The 24,991-nt window shown below is 33.7% G+C and overlaps 1 non-coding gene across 1 annotated transcript; it reads right to left on the bottom strand.

Moving 5' to 3' along the window:
- Positions 1–860: 860 nt before the first annotated feature.
- On the bottom strand, positions 861–967 carry LOC133802842 (small nucleolar RNA R71). The gene has a single exon (XR_009877587.1). It is a non-coding gene; the product is annotated as a small nucleolar RNA R71 (small nucleolar RNA).
- Positions 968–24,991: the final 24,024 nt, after the last annotated feature.

Raw genomic sequence — 24,991 nt, 5'->3', positions numbered from 1 at the left:
TATCGCATTTAGTTAGTTGTAATTTTATTGTTTAAGAAAATACTTGAAAAAAAAAACTAAAAAACAAAGCTTGTTCTTTCAACATAAGGAATTTTTGCTTAAAGGAAATTTGGCAAAGTTCCCATCCACGCTTATTAATTAACCTCGGGGAGTTGTTATTAAGTTATGAATAAGTGGAATCAAATAGGCCTGGGAACAAGTTAAACAAAAAAAAAAAATCATAAAAATCATAAAAAAAAAATATATATATATTTATTTAAATATTATAATCTCTTATTGTTATAAGTATGCTATGTGGTTGCGGTTCCAACTGATCTTCCACATCAGAAATTTGTTTTCTTGTGATTGTTTGTGTTACTTGGTGAAATTTGTGACATTGTATGCATCAGTGGCATCGTAATTCAAAAAATCGTTTGGTGAAAAAATTAGTGTCTTTACGTGAAATTGAAAGTGTTTTTGAAAGTTTAAGCATAATGGAACAAGAACCTAATGTTGTGCAAGAAAAAACTCTTCTTGAATACTTTTCACCTATTTCATCTAATGCTCTGTCATGCATTGTTTTACCCACTACTAATGCCACTCATTTTGAACTTAAACCATCAATCATCCAATTGTTACCATCATTTTATGGTTTAGAAAGAGAGGATCCATACATGCATGTAAAAGACTTTTTGGAAATTTGCTCAACCTTTCGTTTTCAAAATTTTTCAGATGAGTCGGTTAAACGTAGGTTGTTTCCTTTTTCTTTAAAAGATAGAGCCAAAGCTTGGTTAAACTCACTTCCAACTGGAACCATCACTACTTGGGATCAACTTTTTAATAAATTCCTTGCTAAAATTTTCCCCATGTCCAAAACTGATAGTTTAAGAAGAGAAATCTCCGAATTTTATCAAAAAGATAACGAAGAATTTTATGAATGTTGGGAAAGATTTAAAGATTTATTATTAAAATGTCCCCACCATGGTTTTGAAAAATGGAGACTTGTAAAATATTTTTATGATGGTTTAACCCCTTCAAACCGACAAATGATTCAATCTATGCATACCGGAAAATTTTTAAAATTGCAAGGGCAAGAGGCTTGCGACGCTCTTGAAGAATTATCTGTTAATTCACAACAATGGAATTATTCTGAGCCTAGGTCTAGAGCCAACCCTTCACCGAAAAGAGAAGGAAAATATGAAATAAAAGAAGAAAGTGATTTAAGAACATCATTTGATAAATTAGCAAGAAAAGTAGAAGCCTTAGTAATAAGTCAATCTATGAATTCTCATGTGCAACCTAAAAAAGATGTTTGTTCTTTATGTGCTAGTTAATGTCATAATGCTCAATCATGTCCTTCTTTTGTTGAAACATTTTCTGAAGAGGCTAATGCTTTACATTCATCTGGAAAACCTTCTTCTGATAGCCCATTTTTCAACACATACAATCCAAATTGGAGAAACCATCTTAATTTTTCATGGAGACAAAACCAACCACAAATGAATCAAGGAAACCAATTCCATGTGCCAAATCCAAATCATGCCCAACCAAGTCAACCTTACCCTCCACAAAGAAAACCTTCCTTAGAAGACACCTTACAACAATTCATGCAATCCACCCAACAAATTTTACAAAATCAGTCTCAATCCATTGCCAAACTCGAGACACAATTGGGTCAACTTGCTAGTGCTGTAACCGAGAGAGAAAAAGGAAGATTTCCTAGCCAACCCATCCCAAATCCTAAAGGCCAATATGAAATAGGAACTCCTAGTCATAAAGAAGAAGCTAAGTCTATTTCAACTCTTAGGTCCGGAAAACAAATCGTCAAACCCGATTACATACCTCAAGTTGAAAAAGACCAAAGCCAACCTCAAAGTTCCAACACAAATAACCTTTCAAAAGATGATGCTCAAATCCTTCCTTCCATCCCAAAATCTCCTTTTCCACAAAGATTAATTCCACTCAAGAAAGGCAACCAATATAGTGACATCTTAGAAGTTTTCAAACAAGTAAGCATCAACATTCCTTTCTTAGATGCCATTAAACAAATTCATGCCTATTCTAAATTCTTAAAAGACCTTTGCACTGTTAAAAGAAACACAAATGTTCCAAAAAAGGCGTTTTTAACTGAACAAGTTAGCTCCACAATTCAACATAAAAGCCTTGTGAAATATAAAGATCTCGGCTGTCCAACAATTTCATGCATCATTGGCGATCATTTTATTAACAAAGCTTTACTTGATTTAGGAGCTAGTGTGAATTTACTGCCTTATTCTGTGTATAAGCAACTTGGTCTAGGAGAATTAAAACCAACTTCTATAACACTTCAATTAGCCGATCGTTTAGTGAAAATCCCTAGAGGCATTGTAGAAGATGTTTTAAATAAAGTGGATAAATTCTATTTCCCTGTGGACTTTATTGTTCTTGACACTCAACCTGTTGAAAATGTTCATGCTCAAATACCCATCATTCTAGGTAGACCATTTTTTGCTACATCTAATGCAATTATCAACTGTCGTAATGGTGTATTAAAATTATCTTTTGGAAACATGACTGTTGAATTAAATGTTTTTAATGTTGCTAAATCTGTTGAGTGTGAGGAAATGCATGGAGTTAACATGATAGAGAGTATGTGTGAAGATGATGGAAATGACTTACTTGATTTTTGTGAAAAATACTTTGGTATGAACTTGCATATTGATGATTTTAATGATGATGTGAATTCTTTATTAGAGTCTATACCCTTAAATGAAACCAAAGTTGAACCCTTTTCACCCTTAGATCATGTTCAATCAATTTCCGAGTCTCCAAAGTTAAACCTTAAACCTTTGTCAGAAAATTTAAAATATGCTTTTCTAGGAGAGTCTGAGACCTTGCCTGTTATCATAGCATCTGCTTTGGATAAAGAACAAGAAGATAAATTGCTAATTGTCCTTAGAAAACATAAAGAAGCCATAGGTTGGACTATTGGAGACATCAAGGGAATTAGCCCATCCATATGGATGCATAGAATCCATCTAGAAGAAAATGCTAAAACCTCTCGGGAATGTCAAAGAAGGTTAAATCCAAATATGAAAGAGGTCGTTAGGGAAGAAGTACTTAAACTGTTAGATGTAGGTATCATCTACCCTATTTCTGATAGTCAATGGGTTAGTCCAGTCCAAGTAGTGCCTAAAAAGTCTGGGATCACAGTTATTGAAAATGAGAAAAATGAATTAATCCCAACTCGAATACAAACGGGGTGGAGAGTGTGTATAGACTATAGAAAGCTAAATAATGTTACTAGAAAATACCACTTTCCTTTACCCTTTATTGATCAAATGCTTGAATGTTTAGCTGGCCATCCATATTATTGTTTTCTTGATGGATATTCGGGATATAACCAAATCCCCATTGCCCCTGAAGATCAAGAAAAGACTACCTTCACTTGCCCTTTTGGAACCTTTCCATATCGTCGCATGCCTTTTGGTCTTTGTAATGCTCCTGCAACTTTTCAAAGATGTATGATTGCAATATTCTCTGATATGGTTGAAAGAAATCTTGAAGTGTTTATGGATGATTTTTCTGTGTTTGGAAATTCTTTTGATGACTGTTTGCACCATCTTTCTCTTGTTTTAATTCGTTGCAAAGAAAAGAATTTAGTTCTTAATTGGGAAAAATGTCATTTTATGGTTAAAAAAGGAATTGTTTTAGGTCATGTAATTTCATCTGAGGGAATAGAAGTTGATAAAGCAAAAGTTGACCTTATTTCAAAACTTCCCCCACCTAAAACAATAAAAGAAATTAGATCATTCTTAGGCCATGCCGGTTTTTATAGAAGATTCATAAAAGACTTTAGCAAAATTTCACGCCCATTATGTCATTTGCTAGGAAAAGAAAATGCTTTTGTCTTTGATAATGATTCCCATGTTGCCTTTGAAAGATTGAAATCCCTTTTGACTAGTGCACCTATTATTCGCCCTCCTGATTGGAATATTCCTTTTGAAATAATGTGTGATGCTTCTGATTATGCTATCGGTGCTGTTCTAGGACAAAGAATTAACAAGTTACCTCATGTAATCTACTATACTAGCAAAACTTTGAACGATGCTCAATTAAATTATTCTACAACTGAAAAAGAATTGCTTGCTGTTGTGTTTGCATTGGAGAAATTTAGGTCTTATTTGTTAGGATCTAAAATAATTGTCTATTCTGATCATGCTGCATTGAAATATCTCTTGTCGAAAAAAGATGCTAAATCTCGCTTAATTCGTTGGATATTGCTTTTACAAGAATTTGATTTAGAGATACGAGATAAAAAAGGTTCTGAAAATGTTGTCGCTGATCATTTGTCTAGAATTGTTGTTGAGACTAATAATGAATCCACCACTATAACTGAAACTTTTCCTGATGAACAACTCATGCACATATCTTCTTTGCCTTGGTATGCTGACATTGTGAATTATTTGGTCACTGGTGAAATTCCTTCTCATTGGTCTAAGCATGATAAATCTAAATTTTATTCTGAAGTGAAAAATTTCATGTGGGATGACCCTTATTTGTTTAAATATTGCCCTGATCAAATAATAAGGAGATGCATTCCAAATTGTGATCAAACTAAAATCATATCTTTTTGTCATGATCATGCATGTGGTGGACATTTTAGTGGTAAGAAAACTGCTTTGAAAATTTTACAATGTGGATTTTATTGGCCTACTATTTTTCATGACACTTATGTTTATTGCAAATCTTGCCAACATTGTCAAATGTTAGGAAGTGTAACTAGAAGAAACATGATGCCTTTGAATCCTATCCTTATTGTTGAAATATTTGATGTTTGGGGCATTGATTTTATGGGTCCATTTCCTAACTCTTTTGGTAACTTGTACATTCTTGTTGGTGTTGATTATGTGTCTAAATGGGTTGAAGTTGTTGCATGCCACACAAATGAAGATTTACCATGACAAAAAACATTTTGCGAAAATATTTCTCTCCTGGTCAAAGAGTCCTTTTATACAATTCTCGTTTGCATCTCTTCCCGGGGAAGTTACGCTCTAGGTGGGTAGGTCCATACATTGTTCGCACTGTTTTTCCACATGGAGCCATTGAAATTGAAAATCCTAATAATGGTAATGTATTTAAAGTGAATGGACAAAAATTGAAACCATTTTTAGAATTGAAAACTACTAAAGTGGATGAAATCCTTCTTGAGGATCCTATTTACCATGGTCCTTGATCGCTCTCATCAATGATTGGTAAATGTGTGTTTTATTTATGTTTTAGGTTAACTTCTTGTTTTGATTTTTATTTCCTTTTTGTTGCACTCTTGACAATGCTCCATGATGAGGTACGACCATTCTAAACTCTAAACTCTTTCACGCTTCAATTTATATTTGTATTTTGATACATTGAGGACAATGCATAAATTAAGTTTGGGAGTAGTGAGTTTATATGGTTACTTCTTTCATATGTTTGAAAATGGTAGAATTTCTTTAAAAAAAAAACAAAAAAATGTTATCTTTCTAGTAATATATATATATATATAGTTTTGTACTTTTTTACTTTATTTTCTATCAAAAACTATTAAAATTTTTTTTTTTTAAAAAAAACCCCTTTGGTGATATCCATTTTTCCTATGATAATACCCTTGATTGAGTTTGATTTTAGTTTAAAAAATATATGAATCTTTCTTAAGCTTTGTGTTTAATTCTTGGGTCAATTTTGCTTAAAAAAAAATGAAATTTTGAAAAAAAATTATTCATCATAATATGTGAAATAAATAGTTTATTACAACAATTTTTCCAAAATTCACATAATAACTTGATAAATAGTTTTGGACTTCTAATTTAAAATATGTTTTCAAAGCAAGATTGACTATGGAATTAATTACATAAGGTTAATTTTGATTCATATTTTTTATAAATTATTTTCAATGTGCAATCTTTGAGGATATTTTTGATATCACCAAATAAAAAAATAAATAAATAAAAAAAGTGTGTTTTTGATTTTTCTTTTGCTTGAGGACTAGCAAAATATTAAGTTTGGGGGTGTGATAATTCTACAAAATAGAGTTATTTTACCACTTTTTATGTGCTAATTGTTGATTAATTCTTGAGTTTTTAATTAACTTATTAAGCTTTTATGTAATTTTTAATTTATTAGTCTTATTGTTGTTTTCTAGATTTTTATAAGTTTTATAGATATTTTATTATAATATGTTGTAGTTTAATTATTTGAAATTTGTGTTGATAGATTATAAGTTGAAAAAAAATGTGATTTTATTGAACTTAATTCCCAAAGTAAATTAAATTTCAATTAGTATTTTCATGGACTTAATTTGAGTTATTTTATAATTGAAAATATTTGATTATAATTTATTATTTACTTATTTTGTAGGGAGTAAGTTGTATTTTTTTTGGCTTTGAAAAGAAAAGAAGGGAAAAAGAGAGTGGCAAATTTGAAAGAAAATAGCATGAAAAGTGGCATTTGTCAACTCTGCCCAAGGCCCAATTCGGCTGGCCACTTGCCAGGCCCACGACCCGAGCCCAGTCCACCTGCCCCCCTGGCCCGTGTCACTCCTCCAACCCGCCTGGCTCTTCATAAATCAGCTGCCCATTGCACCACAGCTTCCCAGCCGTACGGTTCACCCAGCCATCACATATGCACCAACGCCTCCAGCACTTGCCACCAACGGGCCTGCCTCTTCCAATCATAGCCAGGCCCAATCCAGCTCATCACCTTCAGCATATAGTCTCAACACCACAGCAAGCCCAATTTGCCTCTCAGCCCAATCAGGCCCAACACCATCCCATGCCTAAACCAGCTGCCAAATAGCCACCAAAATGCCAAAAATCATGTTTTTCATTCCCAATATTTTTCACTCAAATATCAATTCACTCTTCCCTATTTTTCTTACCTAAATAAACATTTCTAATTTATTTTTTTACCCTAGCTTTTCACTAATCTTTTACCCAACCAAGCATTTCATCTTTCCAATACTCTTACACTTACTCTATTTATCCTACCACTTCCCAACACAATTAAATTAATCAATTTATTTATTTTAATTTGATTAATTTAATCTCCATATTTTGCCTATAAATAGAGTATTGTAAGACCATTTGGGGAGCTCTTCTTCTTCATCTTTTCAACCTCTTCTACACCCCATATTTTTCTATTTTCTCTCTACCATTTTCATCTTTTGAAGAGCATGTCAAGTATGTTATTTTGTAATTTTTATCTAGTTATGAGCTTCTAATCTTTTTCAAAGGTTATTAAGATGATGATGAAGCAAAATGTAACTAGATAGTATTTTTTTTTGTTGTATGTTGATTTCCCATTTGTACAACATTGTTTATGGATTTTTCTATCAAAGATATGCATTTTTCATCTATTATTGAGTGTTAAAGCATACTACACTTAGTTCTTCATTATGCAAAAATATGATATTCTTTGATTAAATGTTTTTCATTAAATTGTTCACATCTAATTCTTAGAGCATAAGTATCATATTTTGCCTAAACATGATCTCTTTGATTTCTTGTAGTTTCATTAGGTTGTAACACAATTAATGCTTAGAAATTATATCTTTTATAAGTGAAGAAAAATCCTACCTTTTTGAAAGTAACTTGTGCTTGAATAGAAAATGTATCTTGAAAAAAATATAGTGTGATTTATTTCAACTATATCTAAACTTGGGAATCAATATACTTATAAATACTATTGAACTTGCATTTTGTGGATTCTAATATCTTAATAATCTTATTTTTATATATATCATTTGAAAACCATTTTTCTATTTAATCTTAAATCTTTTTATTACTTGTCTTTTATTTTTCTAAAACAAAATCTCATCAAATATTTGGAACTAGGTTAAAATATTATTGCTTTGTTTGAAATAGTTTCTTTTGATGTTAGTCAACTCCCATGGGTTCGACCTCGTACTTACATGAACATTATATTCCGAAATGATTCATGCACTTGCGAGTTTAAATATTAAAACACACCATCTTTTGGATACAACATTATGTGCTGTAAAAATTGTGTATGACTCATTGCTGAGTTGTCAAAGTTTTAACTCTTATCTCTATCTAAAAGGATTATTAATATGGTAATTAAAATCCTTGAAGATATGATCATATCATGTTGATTTCGTGCAGAATAAATCACATATTTTTAGGATAACAATTGATATGAATGTAATTTATTTTTTCAAATGAATTTGGACTTAATTCTGCCCAGGTATAGACACTGCCCAGTCGGATGGTCAACCTGTCGAAACAAAATCAGACAAACTCGCAGATTGTTTCCTTATAAAGAAAATTTGTAAATCATTTCTTTATTGCTCCAGATTGCAAGAGAGCCTCTTCAGAACGTACAAACAACTATAAATAGATAGCAAGAGCTCTTGGAAAGTCAAATCACTTATATTGTGGTAAGAATAATTTATTTGATTTATTTTGACTAAGTATTTTCAGAGATTAAGTTATTCTGGTTAAGAAATATTCGAAAATGAACCTGGTCAAGAAAAATGACCGAATTCGTTATAGCCAGTCAAGACTAATGATCATGCTGACTCAATAGTTTCTTGTTTCGTCGGAACATAATCAACCCAGCTGGCAGATTTTTTCAATCACTTGTATTAATTGCAAGATTTCAGAAGAGTTGGCCTTGGATGTGTTTCTCAGCTATAAAATACCTTGCCAAGGCCTTTGGAAAAATCACCTCCTCCATTTTGTATTTTGTAAACACTTGCTGTTATTTTTTAGAAGTGTTTCATTGTAAAGATTAAGTTGTTCACCTTAATCTTTGTGTGTGTGCTGAGTGCACTTGTCCATATATCTATCTTGTTCCTTATAAATAGGTGGTATCTCTTGTGAATGTGTTCCTAAGGATCTTCGGGCGAAGATTTCGCCAAAGTCTCATTTTGAGAGGAAGAGAGCACTCGCTATTCTTTGAAGGGATTTCAAGAGAATCAACGTTTCATCAAAACCAAATTCGTAGAGAAGAGTACAACAAGATTGTGCTAATAGTTTAAGTGGGAGTCTTACGTTGTTTAAGTCAATTATTTTTTACACATTATTTCTTTACTAATGTGTTTATTCTCTGAGCATGGTCTCGTGGATGTAGGTTATCCAAAAGGATTTCTGAACCACGTAAAAATTCTCGTGTGTTGATTTTTACCTGTTTTTCTATTTCTGTCTTAACATTCGTATCAGTTGTGATAACAACTCTGGAATCGATTTAAACAACTTAATCAGTATTCTGTATTTAAATAAGTTGTTTAACTCTAATCACTTGGTAATCATAAAATACAGAATTTTAAAAAGAAAAATGTGTTTCTATATGAGTTATGGAGAGGAAAAAAGCCTAACCTAGGCTATCTTAAAGATTGTGGGTGCTTTGATTATTGCAAGAGCATAAAGTCTAAAAGGACTAAGTTGGGTCCAATGACTGTTAAGTGTTCATTTGTAGGCTATGCCTCAAATAGCAAAGTCTATAGGCTATTAGACTTGAAGTCTAATGTGATAATTGAATCAAGATAAGTGAAGTTTTGTGAGAACATGTTATATTGTGATAGAAGCTCTCAAGAACCACAAGTGTTGGAGAATCTAGTGAGGAGAAAGATCCAAAGGATGATGGGCAACCTATATTGCCTCAGAGAAGCCAAAGGCTTAAAGAATTGGGATTAAATGAGAAAAGTTCTCAAGTGGAGACAATCTACTAAGTAGAGGGAAACCTTGAAAAAGTCACATGAAAGTTTCTTATGGTTCTTCAAGTTGAGGATGATCCCAAAACCTACCAAGAAGCAATGTCTTCGAGAGACTCCACATTTTGGAAGAAGGCAATAAATGATTAGATGGATTCAATTATGTCAAACCACACATGGAAATTGGTAGACCTTCCACAAGGTTCAAAACCAACTGGGTTCGAGTGGGAATTTAAGAGGAAATATCACACCAATGGCAACTTCAAGGCTAGATTAGTAGCTGAAGGGTTTAAAACAAAATGAATGAATCGATTATTTTGACAAATATGCACCGGTTGCTAGAACAACCACGAAAAAAATTATTTGCCTTACTATCAATATATAATCTTTATGCTCATCAAATGGAAGTTAAAACGACATTCCTAAATTGAGATCTCGATGAAGAAATATATATGGAACAACCAGAGAGTATTGTTCAAAGGGCAGATGAACATAAAGTGTGTAGGCTTGTTAAATCATTGTATGGATTAAAACAAGCACTGAAACAATTGTAACGCCTTAGGTAACCAAGACCGTTACACTGTGTGTTTAAAATAGTGCAAGACTCTAATCAAGTTGTTTGAACATAAACGTATTTCTAAAGTCAACTGACAGGTTAGGGTTAAAAGATTTTTAATCATAAAATGGTTGACTTTCATTAAAATAAGAGTTTGATACATGGGATCCCAAAAATAATGTTTACAAGGCGGTTACAACCCTCAAAAGTAAATACAACTGCAGCCAGCTTAAATGGCAAGAATACAAATTTTGTATCTAGTCCCTGTAAATCCCTCGGTCGTGGCGGTCAAGCAGTTGCCGATGTACACACCGCCCCCAAAGCTCTCCAACTCATGGCTGGTCCGGCTTTCCCTTGCCTTTACCTGCACCACGTAGCACCCCTGAGCTAAGGCTCAACAAGAAAACTAAATTCAACAAGCATAGACAACAATTGAGTGTGCATAGTAAACTTTGATTAACCAATTCAACCAATAGCATAACACAAGCAATAAACTAGGCAATAGTAAACAGATTAATCCAAACATATAATTCAATCTTAATACAATTGGTTAGGTATCGGTGCCCTTAGGTCAAGCCCTCGTGCTATTTAGCTGATCCTGGCTCGCTTAGGCTGAGCAGCATTCAGTATGCTTAACATCAGCCCTGGCACCTATAGGCCAGACTTTCACATCAAACACAGTAGATGTACAAGTTGTGAAGTACGCAATCGAAAGTAGCATGAGCTAACCTGCCTATCCAGATATTTCCAATCACAAATGTTAGGAAAATATAAATTGCCTCAATGGAAATTGGAAGAAAATGTTACAACTCTATGCAAAATATTACAATAGACAAAGATTGATTAAATAAAGTGTTACAACTCTATAACTGAAAATACAAATAAAACAAAGGAGATGAAGAAGATGATGAAGAAGAAGAGAATAGTAAAATACAACTCTAAGCAAAAGGTTACAAATAAAGTAAAGTGTTTGAAACAAAATAAAAGAAAAGATTACAACTCTTGAACAAGAAATACAAGTAAAAAGAACAAGAGAATAAGAAGAAAACAATACAATAGAAAGGAGAACTGAAATACAAGAAACTCTCACTTACACAACCTAAGTGAAGAGGGTTGGGGATCACCAACTTGAACAAGGTTTAAAACCTTTGTCCAAAAGCTTATTTCCCCCTAACTCAAGCAATAAGGGATCTCTCTCGGATATTGGAAAAGCTTTATGGAATTATCAAGCCTCAATGTGTTTCTAGCCAAGTGCTCTAATGGATAGAAATGTTGTGTCTTTCAAGTGAGCTATAGGCTCCTATTTATAGAGTTTAGAGACACCCTTTGAATTTCAAATTCCACCAACCCCCATGGCTGTTACCAATGTTTAATTGGATTAATATGGAATTAAAAATGAGATTTGGGAGTTATTTGGGTTTTTTGAGTCGTTCAACAAAGATTGAAAAAACTGAAAAATTGGTCAGTTTTGGCCTGTGGCCGCGGCCAGAGACATTAGTGGCTGCGGCCACTGGTCTCTGTCCCACAAGCCGCGGCCACCGACCAATTTCAGCACAAAAAATGTGTTATTTTTCCAAACGGTTCCAAACCCTCCCAAATGATTTTGTAACTCCCAAAACACATTATTGGGGTTAAAATCATATCTCTAACAGCCATATCACATATGGCTTTATGAAATTCATCTCAATATTGTGTAACAAAAATTTTACACAATAAAGGATAATATTTGGAAGTTACAAATTTGTCACACCAAATATGTTACATTATTTGGATATATCTCATATATCTAAATATTGTAACTCTCTATTATATGTTACAATATGTGACACACTTTGTCACATTTATTTAATCTAAAACATTATATTATAATATAATATAATATTACATTATATTATAAAATAATATAACAACAAATACATTTATAATCTCACATATATGTTGGGGTTTTATGCCCTAATTAAAACCCAAATTCTTTGTAATCTCATTTTATTATCAATAAAAGAATAGAAGTCATTTTTTGACTTGGTCAATCACTTTGCTCACATGTTTTATTTTCATGATTATTTGTTTAATATAAACTTCTATTAAATCCCGAGCATATAGCTAATCTTATTTATAGTGACGTAATCACAGTGGAATATAAATATGATTATATGTTCAAAATAAGTTAGTCCTAAGATTAGTCAGTGCACTGGATTTACACTGACTTGCCAATCTACGATATGATCTACTTACACATTACAGTGTTATGTTCTTTCTAGAACATTAGCAAAGTAGATAAGATCGGATGTATATGTTACATCAGACAGGACTGATATTGACAGTTGATAAGATAAGTAAACATACCGTTATTATCTATTCTAGTCATATCATATAGTTGACCATAGGTCAATTCAATCTCAATGCTGAGTGGTTAGTATTCTAACTGATTGTATTATTTGAGTTCTTTGACTTGTTCGTTACCAGCTTACCCTACGGACTAGCCCATACTTAAATCTTGGGAACTCGATAGTATAATTGAGTGGGAATGTTAATCATAGATATGAACATCTATAGCTTCTGATGAAGAAGTGAAACGATGGTTTCATTTTAGTTTGGTTCAAGGTGTTAAATGATAGAGATCTCATTTCAGTAATTAAATTAGTTTATTGAAATATCATTTACAAGGAACTAAGTGTTTTAAGGATAAAATACAATGAGGGGTAAAACAGTATTTTAGTCCTATCTCATTGTAGACCGTCTATAGAGGATTGAGTGACAATTATGGTTGTAACAATGGATAATTAATAGCGTATCTATATTTGTTATAGAGCGTTCTATGAATTCAAGAGTGTAATTCCGAGTCTATAGTGGAGTCACGAGGAATTAATAAGTTAGTAAATTTATTTGTTAGATTTATGATAACTTATTGGAGCTTGATTTCATAGGCCCATGGTCCCCATTGTACCTTGGATAAAATCATCTAGATAGTCTCAATTAATTGATTTAATCATCAATTAGAATTATCAAAGTTGACCAGGTCAATTTTGGATAGTTTCACAGAGTTATGTAATTTTGAGAAGAAAAGAGAAATTATGGCAGATTTATTAATTAAGATAAATTGGTATCTAAATTAATAAATAAGTTTAAATCAAGGTTCAAATTATAAATAATTAATTTGATAAAGGATTTAAATAATTATTTAATTAATTAAATCAATAGAAAATAATACAGGTCTTGATTTTAAGTCTAATGGGCTTATAGTCAAATGGGAAATTTCATGGGCTTATAGCCCATGATAATTTCGACCTAGGGCTTCAAAATGGCTATTATTTTATTGATTTTTTAATTAAATTAAATGGCCTAATTGAGTCTATAAAAAGAGTGCTTAGAGAGATGTCAAACATAAGTAAAATAAGTCACAAGTCAAATTTTCTGATAGTTTTAGATTCTCTCTAAACACAAGTCATTTTCTAAGCCACTTTGTTATTTTCTCTTCTTCTCTTTATATCTATCTCATGTGTTGAGAATTGCCCACACTAGTCTAGGTGATTCTAAGGATACATTGGATGATTTTGAAGAAAATAGAAGATCGGTTCAGTTTCTTGATAATACTCTGCGACAGAGAGGATACAAGAGTTAGAGAAACTGAAGGAATGACTCTTTAATTCCGCTGCGTATACTGTAAGTATTCTATTATTTGTTTCTCTTGAATTCAATTTTAGAAACATGTTTTAGGCTATCTCGTATTAATTTGTTTAATATTAGATATACATGAAAATAAATAAACATCCTGTATAAGTTAATCCAACAACTGGCCTCAGAGCCTTTGGTAATCTTTATTTTCATGCATTAACATGTTTAAAATTGGATTGTTTGATATGTTTGAATAATTGGATGGTTTTTTTCATGTTTTTATGAACATATTGATTTTATGTGAATGTTAGAAATTTTTAGGTTATTTTGTTGTGTTTTCTGTGCTATTAATTTTTATATATGCTTTATTTTGTGTAAAACATGTTAAAAATTAATTAGAAAATGGTTTTGGTTTGAAAAATTGCTCAAAAAAAATTTTGAAAAAAATTTGGCCTGGTTGCCCATGCGCGCGGGCACGCCCGCGCATACCCGTGCGCCCACCCGCGCGCCACCCACGCACATGCCCGCGCACACCCGTGCGCCCACCTGTGCGCCACCCACGCGCACGCCCGCGCGCTCCCCCGCGTCACCCGCGCGCACGCTCGCACCCACGCACACCAGCCACCAGCGATGAACAGTTCCCCGTGAACAGTACCACGGGTACTATTCATCTTTTTTTTTTGAAAAATAAAGAAAATTAAAATTGTGGAAATTTATTATTTACAATCAAAACCTAAAATATCTTTTTTGTTTTATCATTTAATTTTTTTTTTTTAAATAAAGATATTTTTGTTAGTTGGGATTTAAATAATTAGATATTTTCTACAAAGATTCAAATTCAAATTTCAAAATAGACTAACAACTTAATTTTAAATATTTTAATATATTAAAATATTATAATTATGATATCAGATATTTTAGATATTTTCATTTAAATTCTTGATATTTTTATTGAATCTTTATTTGAAAATATAAATATATTTTTATTCTATAGTTTTTAATATTTAAATTATTTGAAATTTGAATATTGTTAGTTAGATCTTTTTATAGATATTTGAATTTGTTTAACTATTTTGAAATATTTTAGGATTGCTATAACTAATTTTTTTTTAAAATGGTTAAAATATTAGCAAATAGTTGTAACAACACAAGATATTTTGGAAAATAGTTAAGATATTGATTTTAAAATTTAAAATTGGTTAAATTTTGAAAAATATCATTTTTTTCAGCCAATTAATAAAATATTTTTTTTAATAAATGGGATTTAAATTAACTTTGGTTAATTGTTGATAAATGCTATTTAAATTAAATTAATATATTTTTTTCAAATTAACCTAAAACCAAGTTAATTGTTGATAAATGAAATTTAAATTAACTATTGTTAATTGTTGATTAATTTCATTTAAATTGACTTATTTTTTGTAAAAATTTAATTAATTTGAATTTTTTTGATAAATTCTAGATAATTAATTGTGGTATTTTTGCAAATGAAATAAATTGTGGTATTTTTGCATAAATTCATAGAATTGCTCTTATAATAACATGATTAGGCCCATCCAATTATAACATGTCTGTTTACACTATATGTGGTATTTTTGAAATTGGGCTTAGATGCATATAGTGGCTCATATGTTTGTTAGATATATGGTATTTTGTCAAATAAAATATTCATAAAATGATAGGTTTTATTTGAGCCCATTAGAAAATGTAAAGTTTAAATTCCTCTCTTGTGGGTGATTCCACTTGTGAAGGCCCATTTGCTTTGCATGACTATAGTGGGCCTAATCAATTAATAACAATTAATAAAACGAAGGTTTAAATTCCTGTTTTTAGGACCTTGTATGGAAGATAGGGGGCCTTTGTAGTGGGAATGACATACTGGACCCAACCCTCCTCCATACAAGCCCAATTGTTAAGGCTCATTTACCTGAGTTGGACGTAATTGTATAGGTTCATTATATTAGTTAAACCTAAATATGGATTAGCAACAAATTAATTCTAAATTAATTGAATTTGTTTCAATGTGACACTTTAGAATTAATAAGAAATTATAGGACTTTGGTTTTAAAAATTTTAATCTGTTTAATTTTTTTTTGGAAAACCATAGTCATTCATTTTCTAAAAATAAATAATAAAAATACTAATTTTAATTTTATAATGAGCTTATTTTAAGAATTTTATTCGATCTCCACCGTTGGTTTAACATAGTCAATAGCTTAATGGGGCCTCGAGGCGCTTTGATTTGTCCCCCTACGGAAGGTGTTCATTTGTTATTTTGACAAGGTTAGATTTCGAAAGATAGATAATTATAGGTCAAATTCTACTAGACTCACCCCTACGGTGACTACTAGGATTAAATCTATGATTATCGAAACCGTGGGTGTAGCTCATAAAATAAGAGATTTTGTTTTCTTATTTTGATCGAATAATAGGTTGTTAATAATAGTGTCCATTATTAAATGAGTTTACAACTCTATTTAACTAGTGGTATTTTTTACTCTCGCCAACCGGGACAAGGATATCATAGATTAGTTAAAAACCTAAAGAAATAGAGATATGATTGTTTTTGGTATTTTTTCTCATATCTTACATATTTTTTGTATATGTTGTGCTATTTCTTGAAATTTGTGTGAATAGAAGTTTTATTGAGCAAATGTGATTGATTTCTATTTTATTGGTACTTTGTAGTTTTGAGTTATGGCTGTGTCTACTCCCATCCTCTCTCAACTTTCGATGGAGAAACTTACTGGAGAAAACTTCCTTAAATGGAAGCAAAACATCAACATTGTGTTGATAGGTGACAACTCTGAATTCGTCATGATTGAGGAATCCCCAGAACGAGCACCGTGTCTGCACGTTAGTGATGGCACCGTCAATGCTCGTGATGGTACCGTAAATGCTTGGATAGCACCGTCTCTGCACGTTCGTGATGGCACCGTAAATTCTCAGATGGCACTGTGTCTGCAAGTTCATGCTCAACTCAACTATGGTCTGACGCAGCTCATGAACGAGCTTCAGATTCTTGAATCTGTCATGGGTGGACCTAGTAAAGGAGGTGAAAATAATACTGCTAATGTTGCTGCTCATCTAGCTAAGGCTGAAGCTAACCCAGCTTCGTCTTCGAAAGCTAGAAAAGGAAAGGTGGACAAAACAACAACCCCAAGCCTACAAAGGATGCAAAGACGAGTGCACAACCACGTGCACAGACGCCTAAGGGGAAGAACATGAAAAATAAGAAAGGTAAAGATAAGTGCTTTCACTGCAAAGAGAAAGGGCATTGGAAACGAGATTGCCCTAAGTTTCTAGCAGCGAAAAACAAAGGTAATGATTATAGTTCATTTATCTTGGAAACATGTGTTTTAGAGAATGATAAATCCGTTTGGATTAATGATTCTGGAACTACTAACCATGTTTGTAACTCTTTCAAACTTCTTGAATAGTGGGAGGAAGTGAACGAAGGCGGCTTAAAGCTTAGAGTTGGGAATGGAGCGTTCGTTAAGGTCCAAGCTAGAGGAATATCTCGTCTGAAGTTCAAAAATAAATACTTAATTTTAAAAGTTGTATTTTTTATTCCGGATTTTAGTAGAAATTTAATTTCAGTTTCCATGTTGCCATTAGAACGATTTGTTATGACTTTCACAAGTTTTAATATATCTATTTCTTTCAATGGATCACAATTGTGTATTGCATGTTTGGAAAACGGGCTTTATGTTCTGCGACCTAACGAACCCCTCGCTCTTAATAATGATTTAATCAAAGTAGCTAAACCTAGGACCAATAAACGTCAAGAGACCGATAACAATAATATGACGTATTTATGGCACTTGCGACTAGGTCACATTGGCTATGATAGGATTCAAAACTTACAAAGGACAGACCTTTGAGGGAACTCACCTTAGGTGAATTACCTGTCTGTGAATATTTTCTAGAAGGCAAACTGACCAAGCGTCCATTCTCTGCAAAGGGTGATAGGGCCAAAGAACCACTTGGTCTTGTGCATTCAGATGTTTGTGGACCTTTGAATATACAAGCCAGGGGTGGTTTTGAGTATTTCGTCACTTTCATTGACGATTACTCTAGATACTCATGTCTTTACCTAATGCATAGGAAATCAGAAACATTTTCAATGTTTCAGGAATTCCTAGCAATGGCTTAGAACCAATTAGGTAAAAGGTTAAAGATCTTGCGATCTGATAGGGGTGGAGAATATTTGGATATGCAGTTCCAAGATCCTTTAACTGAACTTGGGATTTTATCACAACTTACTGCCCCAGGTACTCCGCAACAAGATGGTGTAGCGGAACGCCGAAACAGAAATTTATTGGAAATGGTTAGATGCATGCTTAGTTACTCAACTCTACCAACTTCGTTCTGGGGACAAGAAATTGAAACCGCAAATGACATTCTCAATGTCGTGCCATCAAAATCAATCCCCAAAAAACCTTTAGAACGCTGGAATGGTCGTGAACCTAGTTTACGGCATTATAGAATCGGGGGGTGTCCCGCTCACGTCCTGAGGAAAAAGGAGGGAAAGCTAGAACTGCGAACTGAAGTTTTCATGTTTGTTGGCTATCCTAAAGGTACTCGGGGTGGACTTTTCTATAGTCATTCAGAAAAGAAAGTGTTTACTTCTACAAATGCTACTTTTCTAGAAAATGACTATGTCCAGATCTTTAAACCTCGCAGCAAAGTAGTTTTAGAGGAGATGGTTAAAGAATTGACTCCAACCAATGTTCCATCGTCATCAACGCGAGTTGATGATGAAATTCCCACTCTTCATGTACAACCAGCGCAAGTCGATTTAAATGAAGAAAGTACCACTATTCCTGAGCAAACAGTCATGGAGCCTCGTCGTAGTGGGAGGGTTTCTAGAAACCCAGTTCGCTATGGTTTGGATGGTGAAACCAATATAGTTGTTGGTGACACTAGTGATGATGATCCATTGTCTTTCAAACAGGCAATGGTTAGCCCTGAAAAGGAATTATGGCTCGAAGCCATGAAACAGGAAATGGAGTCTATGTACTCAAATTCCGTCTGGGATCTTGTGGAAGCAACAAGTGACTTTAGGGCCATTGGGTGCAAGTGGATCTACAAGAAGAAATGAGGTGTTGATGGAAATATCGAGACTTATAAAGCTCGATTAGTGGCAAAGGGTTATACCCAAAGAGAAGGCGTGGACTATGAGGAAACTTTTAGTCCGGTAGCCATGCTCAAATCCATTCGCATCCTCCTATCCATAGCAGCCGCTCTCGACTATGAGATTTGGCAAATGGACATCAAGACAACTTTTCTTAATGAAAAGCTTGACGCGGTCATTTATATGGATTAACCAGAAGGATTTAAAGTATCTGGACAAGAAGGAAAAGTTTGTAAGTTAAATAGGTCCATCTATGGACTTAAGCAAACTTCTCGTTCCTGGAATCTTAGGTTTGATGAAATAATCAAAACCTATGGCTTTGAACAAAATATTGATGAGCCATGTGTTTACCAACTGAAGGCAAATCAAATAGTGGTATTCCTAGTTCTTTTATGTAGATGATATCTTACTCATTGGAAACAATGTTAAGAAATTATCAGATGTGAAGAATTGGCTGAGCACTCAATTCCAGATGAAGGATTTGGGTGAAGCAAGTTATGTTCTAGGTATCCAGATCATCAGGGATAGAAAGAACAAACTTTTAGCTCTTTCTCAAGCAGCTTACAATTATAAAGTGCTTGAACGTTTCTCAATGACAAATTCCAAGAAAGGGCGTCTACCGTCCCGCCATGGAATTCATCTTTCAAAGAAGCAGTCTCCCCAGACTCCTGAAGAGGAAGATGCAATGAGAAAAGTTCCTTACGCATCTGCAGTTGGAAGTCTGATGTATGCCATGTTGTGCACTAGACCAGATATCTGCTATGCAGTGGGAGTAGTGAGCAGGTATCAGTCAAACCAAGGACCGGAACATTGGATAGTAGTTAAGCATATCCTGAAGTATTTGAGACGGACTAGGGATTATATGTTAGTCTACAAGGGTGGTGTTCGGAACCCTGTAGGCTACACCGATTTAGATTTTTAGACTAATGTCGATGACAGAAAGTCTACTTCTGGAATGGTGCTTACTCTTGGGGGTGGAGCTGTGATTTGGAGAAGCGTAAAGCAGTCTGCAATCTCATATTCCACCATGAAGGCTGACTACATAGCCGCGTCAGAAGCAGCTAAGGAAATAGTCTGGCTAAAGAAGTTCTATTCAGATCTTGGTGTTATTCCAGAAATGGATAAACCGCTTGTGTTGTTTTGTGACAATACAGGAGCGATAGCCAACTCGAAAGAACCTCGAAGTCATAAGAGGAGTAAGCATATAGAAAGGAAGTATCACATTATTCGAGAATATGTGGCCAGGGGAGATGTGAAGGTTATGAAGATTGCAACTGAAGACAATCTTGCGGATCCGTTTACAAAGACACTACCAGAAGTTACATTTGATAAGCATATCAAGGAAATGGGATTAGTAGAATTAAGGCATTAGTTTCAATTAGTGCAAGTGGGAGTTTGTTGGGGTTTTATGCCCTAATTAAAACCCAAATTCTTTGTAATCTCATTTTATTATCAATAAAAGAATAGAAATCATTTTTTGACTTGGTCAATCACTTTGCTCACATGTTTTATTTTCATGATTATTTGTTTAATATAAACTTCTATTAAATCCCGAGCATATAGCTAATCTTATTTATAGTGACGTAATCACAGTGGAATATAAATATGATTATATGTTCAAAATAAGTTAGTCCTAAGATTAGTCAGTGCACTGGATGTACACTGATTTGCCAATCTACGATATGATCTACTTACACATTACAGTGTTATGTTCTTTCCAGAACATTAGCAAAGTAGATAAGATCGGATGTATATGTTACATCGAACATGACCGATATTGACAGTTGATAAGTTAAGTAAACATACCGTTATTATCTATTCTAGTCATATCATATAGTTGACCATAGGTCAATTCAATCTCAATTCTGAGTGGTTAGTATTCTAACTGATTGTATTATTTGAGTTCTTTGACTTGTTCGTTACCAGCTTACCCTACGGACTAGCCCATACTTACATCTTGGGAACTCGATAGTATAATTGAGTGGGAGTGTTAATCATAGATATGAACATCTATAGCTTCTGATGAAGAAGTGAAACGATGTTTTCCTTTTAGTTTGGTTCAAGGTGTTAAATGATAGAGATCTTGTTTCAGTAATTAAATTAGTTTATTGAAATATCATTTACAAGGAACTAAGTGTTTTAAGGATAAAATACAATGAGGGGTAAAACGGTATATTAGTCCTATCTCATTGTAGAACATCTATAGAGGATTGAGTGACAATTATGGTTGCAACAATGGATAATTAATAGTGTATCTATATTTGTTATAGAGCGTTCTATGAATTCAAGAGTGCAATTCTGAGTCTATAGTGGAGTCACGAGGAATTAATAAGTTAGTAAATTTATTTGTTAGATTTATGATAACTTATTGGAGCTTGATTTCATAGGCCCATGGTCCCCATTGTACCTTGGATAAAATCATCTAGATAGTCTCAATTAATTGATTTAATCATCAATTAGAATTATCAAAGTTGACCAGGTCAATTTTGGATAGTTTCACAAAGTTGTGTAATTTTGATAAGAAAAGAGAAATTATGGCAGATTTATTAATTAAGATAAATTTGTATATAAATTAATAAATAAGTTTAAATCAAGGTTCAAATTATAAATAATTAATTTGATAAAGGATTTAAATAATTATTTAATTAATTAAATCAATAGAAAATAATACAGGCCTTGCTTTTAAGTCCAATGGGCTTATAATCAAATGAGAAATTTCACGGGCCTATTGCCCATGATAATTTCGACCTAGGGCTTCCAAATGGCTATTATTTTATTGATTTTTAATTAAATTAAATGGCCTAATTGAGTCTATAAAAGGAGTGCTTAGAGAGAAGTCAAAACATAAGTTTGATAAGTCACAAGTCAAATTTTCTGATAGTTTTAGATTCTCTCTAAACACAAGTCATTTTCTAAGCCACTTTGTTATCTTCTCTTCTTCTCTTTATATCTATCTCATGTGTTGATAATTTCCCACACTAGTCTAGTTGGTTCTAAACATACATTGGATGATTTTGAATAAAATAGAAGATCGGTTCAGTTTCTTGATAATACTCTGCGACAGAGAGGATACAAGAGTTAGAGAAACTGAAGGAAGGACTCTTTAATTCCGCTGCGTATACTGTAAGTATTCTATTCTTTGTTTCTCTTGAATTCAATTTTAGAAACATGTTTTAGGCTATCTCGTATTAATTTGTTTAATATTAGATATACATGAAAATAAATAAACATCCTGTATAAGTTAATCCAACAATATATTCATTTACAGGGGATCTCATCCCTAATCACAACTCGGGTGCAGTTTTCTTACCTCAAATCCTGAGTTGAAGATATATAGTGGTCTTGAGCACAATCCTCAATTTCGAGCCTCAACGGTAACCCTAGTCACAAGCGAAAATGGATAACTATCCAAATCTAATCCAATTAAATGCTTTGGAATAAAATACTAGCCTCCGGGACCTCGAATGCTACTAAACAGGGTAGTAGAATTCATCTCGAACGCTAAGGTTTAAGTCCTCGAGCCCAAAACCCTATTATGGCTAAGGTTGCCTAGGTATGCCGCAACCTGGCCCTAAGGTCCATGGAGCGCCCCCAAGTTAGAAGTGTCAGCCCCAACTTCTACAGACATGCAAGCCGTGAGTTGCCCCTTTAGGGCCATGACGTGCTCAAGAAACAGCAAGCCCCAGGGCTTCTGGGATCACGCGGGCCATGACGCCCATGAATTGGGTGGTGGCGCACCCCCGTGAACCTAGAAATCCATGGGCTTTTCCTATGATTTCTTCCAATCTAGTTCATCAAAACCACATCCAACATGCACCAAAACCAGAAATTGAACCACTGAACCTTACTAGTCTACTCAGAGCAACTCAACCTCCTAAAATTCTAACCAAAGTCCTTCTAAGAACCCTGAATTCATCAAAATCCCCTTTGAAACTTAGAAGCTTACAAACACTTAAACTAACAACAAAGTTCTACCATAATTCCTAGCTAAAAGCTTACCCTGAAGAAGACTCTTCCCCTGCTTACACCTCAATCAATCCTAGCTTTATTTCTCTAGTCCTCAAGCTTAAATCCCTAAGTTTTCTCTTCCAAAGCTTTAAAGCTCTCAAGGCACAAGAGAGGGAGAGAGAAACGTGAATGAGAGAGAGAGTGCTGACAAGTATTCCACTAAGTTCTGGTTATTTCCTAGAGTTTAATCTGACTATATCCTTGAAGGAAAAGACCAAAATGCCCCTAAAGATAAATCAGCCCCTTTGTTTCCCTTAAGGACAAAACGATCATTTGCCCTATTTCTCGCTAATTCCTCGAGTTGTCCTACAAATTTCCAATTAATCTCGACATGCCCAACTAATTGCCACCTACTTATCCGTTACACGATAAATTCTCAAATATTCACTAAGTTCCCAGAATACCCCTAGGCTCACCCCGAGCCGGGTATTAAACCCCGTTGTGACTATTCCGCTCATCCGCTCACTAGGATCGTCCCGAGCCGTAAATGACAAATATATCCAAATAATAATGTGGTCTCAATCATTTTACGCATATAATTACATTTATGCCCACAACAGCCAAATTTAAAAATAAGCCCATATAAACAAGAACGGGCCCACATGCATATTTAATACTCATAAACATGCATATAAATATACTCATATTATCATATAAATCATGCATGCCACGTAGTCACGCATTTAATCAATTAATTACACATATATCCAATTATGCCCTCCCAACACGCTAATCAAGGCACTAAACCTTATTAGCATTTTTGGGTCGTTACAACTATCCCCTCCTACTGAAAATTTCATCCTCGAAATTTTTCTGAATAACTCGGGGTGCTGATCCCACATAGCTGACTCTAGCTCCCAGGTCGCTTACTCGACCTTGCTATTTCTCCATAGGACTTTGACTAGAGGAATCGCCTTGTTCCTTAGAACCTTATCCTTTCTGTCTTGGATCTGAACTGGTCGTTATTCATACGAAAAATCGGTATGTAGCTCCAGATCCTCATACCCTAATACAAGGGTCGTATCTGATACATACTTCCGAAGCAAGATATGAAACACAGCATGAACTCCTGATAATGATGGTGGCAGAGCCAACATGTAGGCTACCCACCCGATCCTCTCCAGGATCTCAAAAGGTCCTATGAATCTAGGACTTAGCTTGCCCTTTTCCCCGAATCTCCTTACCCCTCTCAATGGCGAAACTCGCAGAAATACGTGGTCCCCTACCGGGAACTCAACGTACCTACGCTTAGGATCAGTGTAGCATTTCTGTCTATTCTACAAAGGGAGCATTTCATCTCAAGTCTTCTCAATAGCTTCATTAGTTTTCTGAACCATCTCCTGTTAGGAGTGTGTCCTGAAAGCATGTAAAGACATTTGTGTTTTTTGTGAATAAATAAATACAATGGTTTATTATTATTGTTATATTTAGATTGTTAAATTATTGTTTGAATAATTTTGTAAATATCAGAAAAATTCCATATTCATTATTAAGGATGTGATCTTGTATTAGTACGAGAGAATTAAGATCACATGAATGAATAAAAATAGTCAACAACAACAAATTAAAGTTATGAAATTCTTTAATTGGAGTTGTAAGTACGGTTTGCTGAGTATCATAATGATACAAATAATCTAGATTCGGATTATTGATGTGGAAAAACATATCGGTAAAGGTGCTTTATATAATATGATTATATATGACATCGACCGATATGAATTAAAGTCTTTATCCAAAAACCATTTAACAATAAAGACTTGTAATTCATATCATAACTGATGATCATTTATAGATCAACCTAAATCCTGAGTGTTCATGAACTCCTGTTCCTGTTTATTAAATCTTTTGATTCATTCGTTAAGGTCTCTTAAAAGAATGAGGCTAATGACTTTTGTTTTGGAGATTTAATATCATGGATGGCTGGGAACATGTATCAACAATACAGAATCTAATCTTTCCTAACGGATCGTACATTAGTCCCCTTAAGGGTTAATTCTGGAACTGAATG

The sequence above is a fragment of the Humulus lupulus genome, chromosome 9 (genome assembly GCF_963169125.1).
Source record: "Humulus lupulus chromosome 9, drHumLupu1.1, whole genome shotgun sequence".
Taxonomy (NCBI): Eukaryota; Viridiplantae; Streptophyta; class Magnoliopsida; order Rosales; family Cannabaceae; genus Humulus; species Humulus lupulus.
The sequence above is the reverse complement of the archived record's forward strand: the minus strand, read 5'-3'. Positions and strand labels throughout refer to the sequence as shown.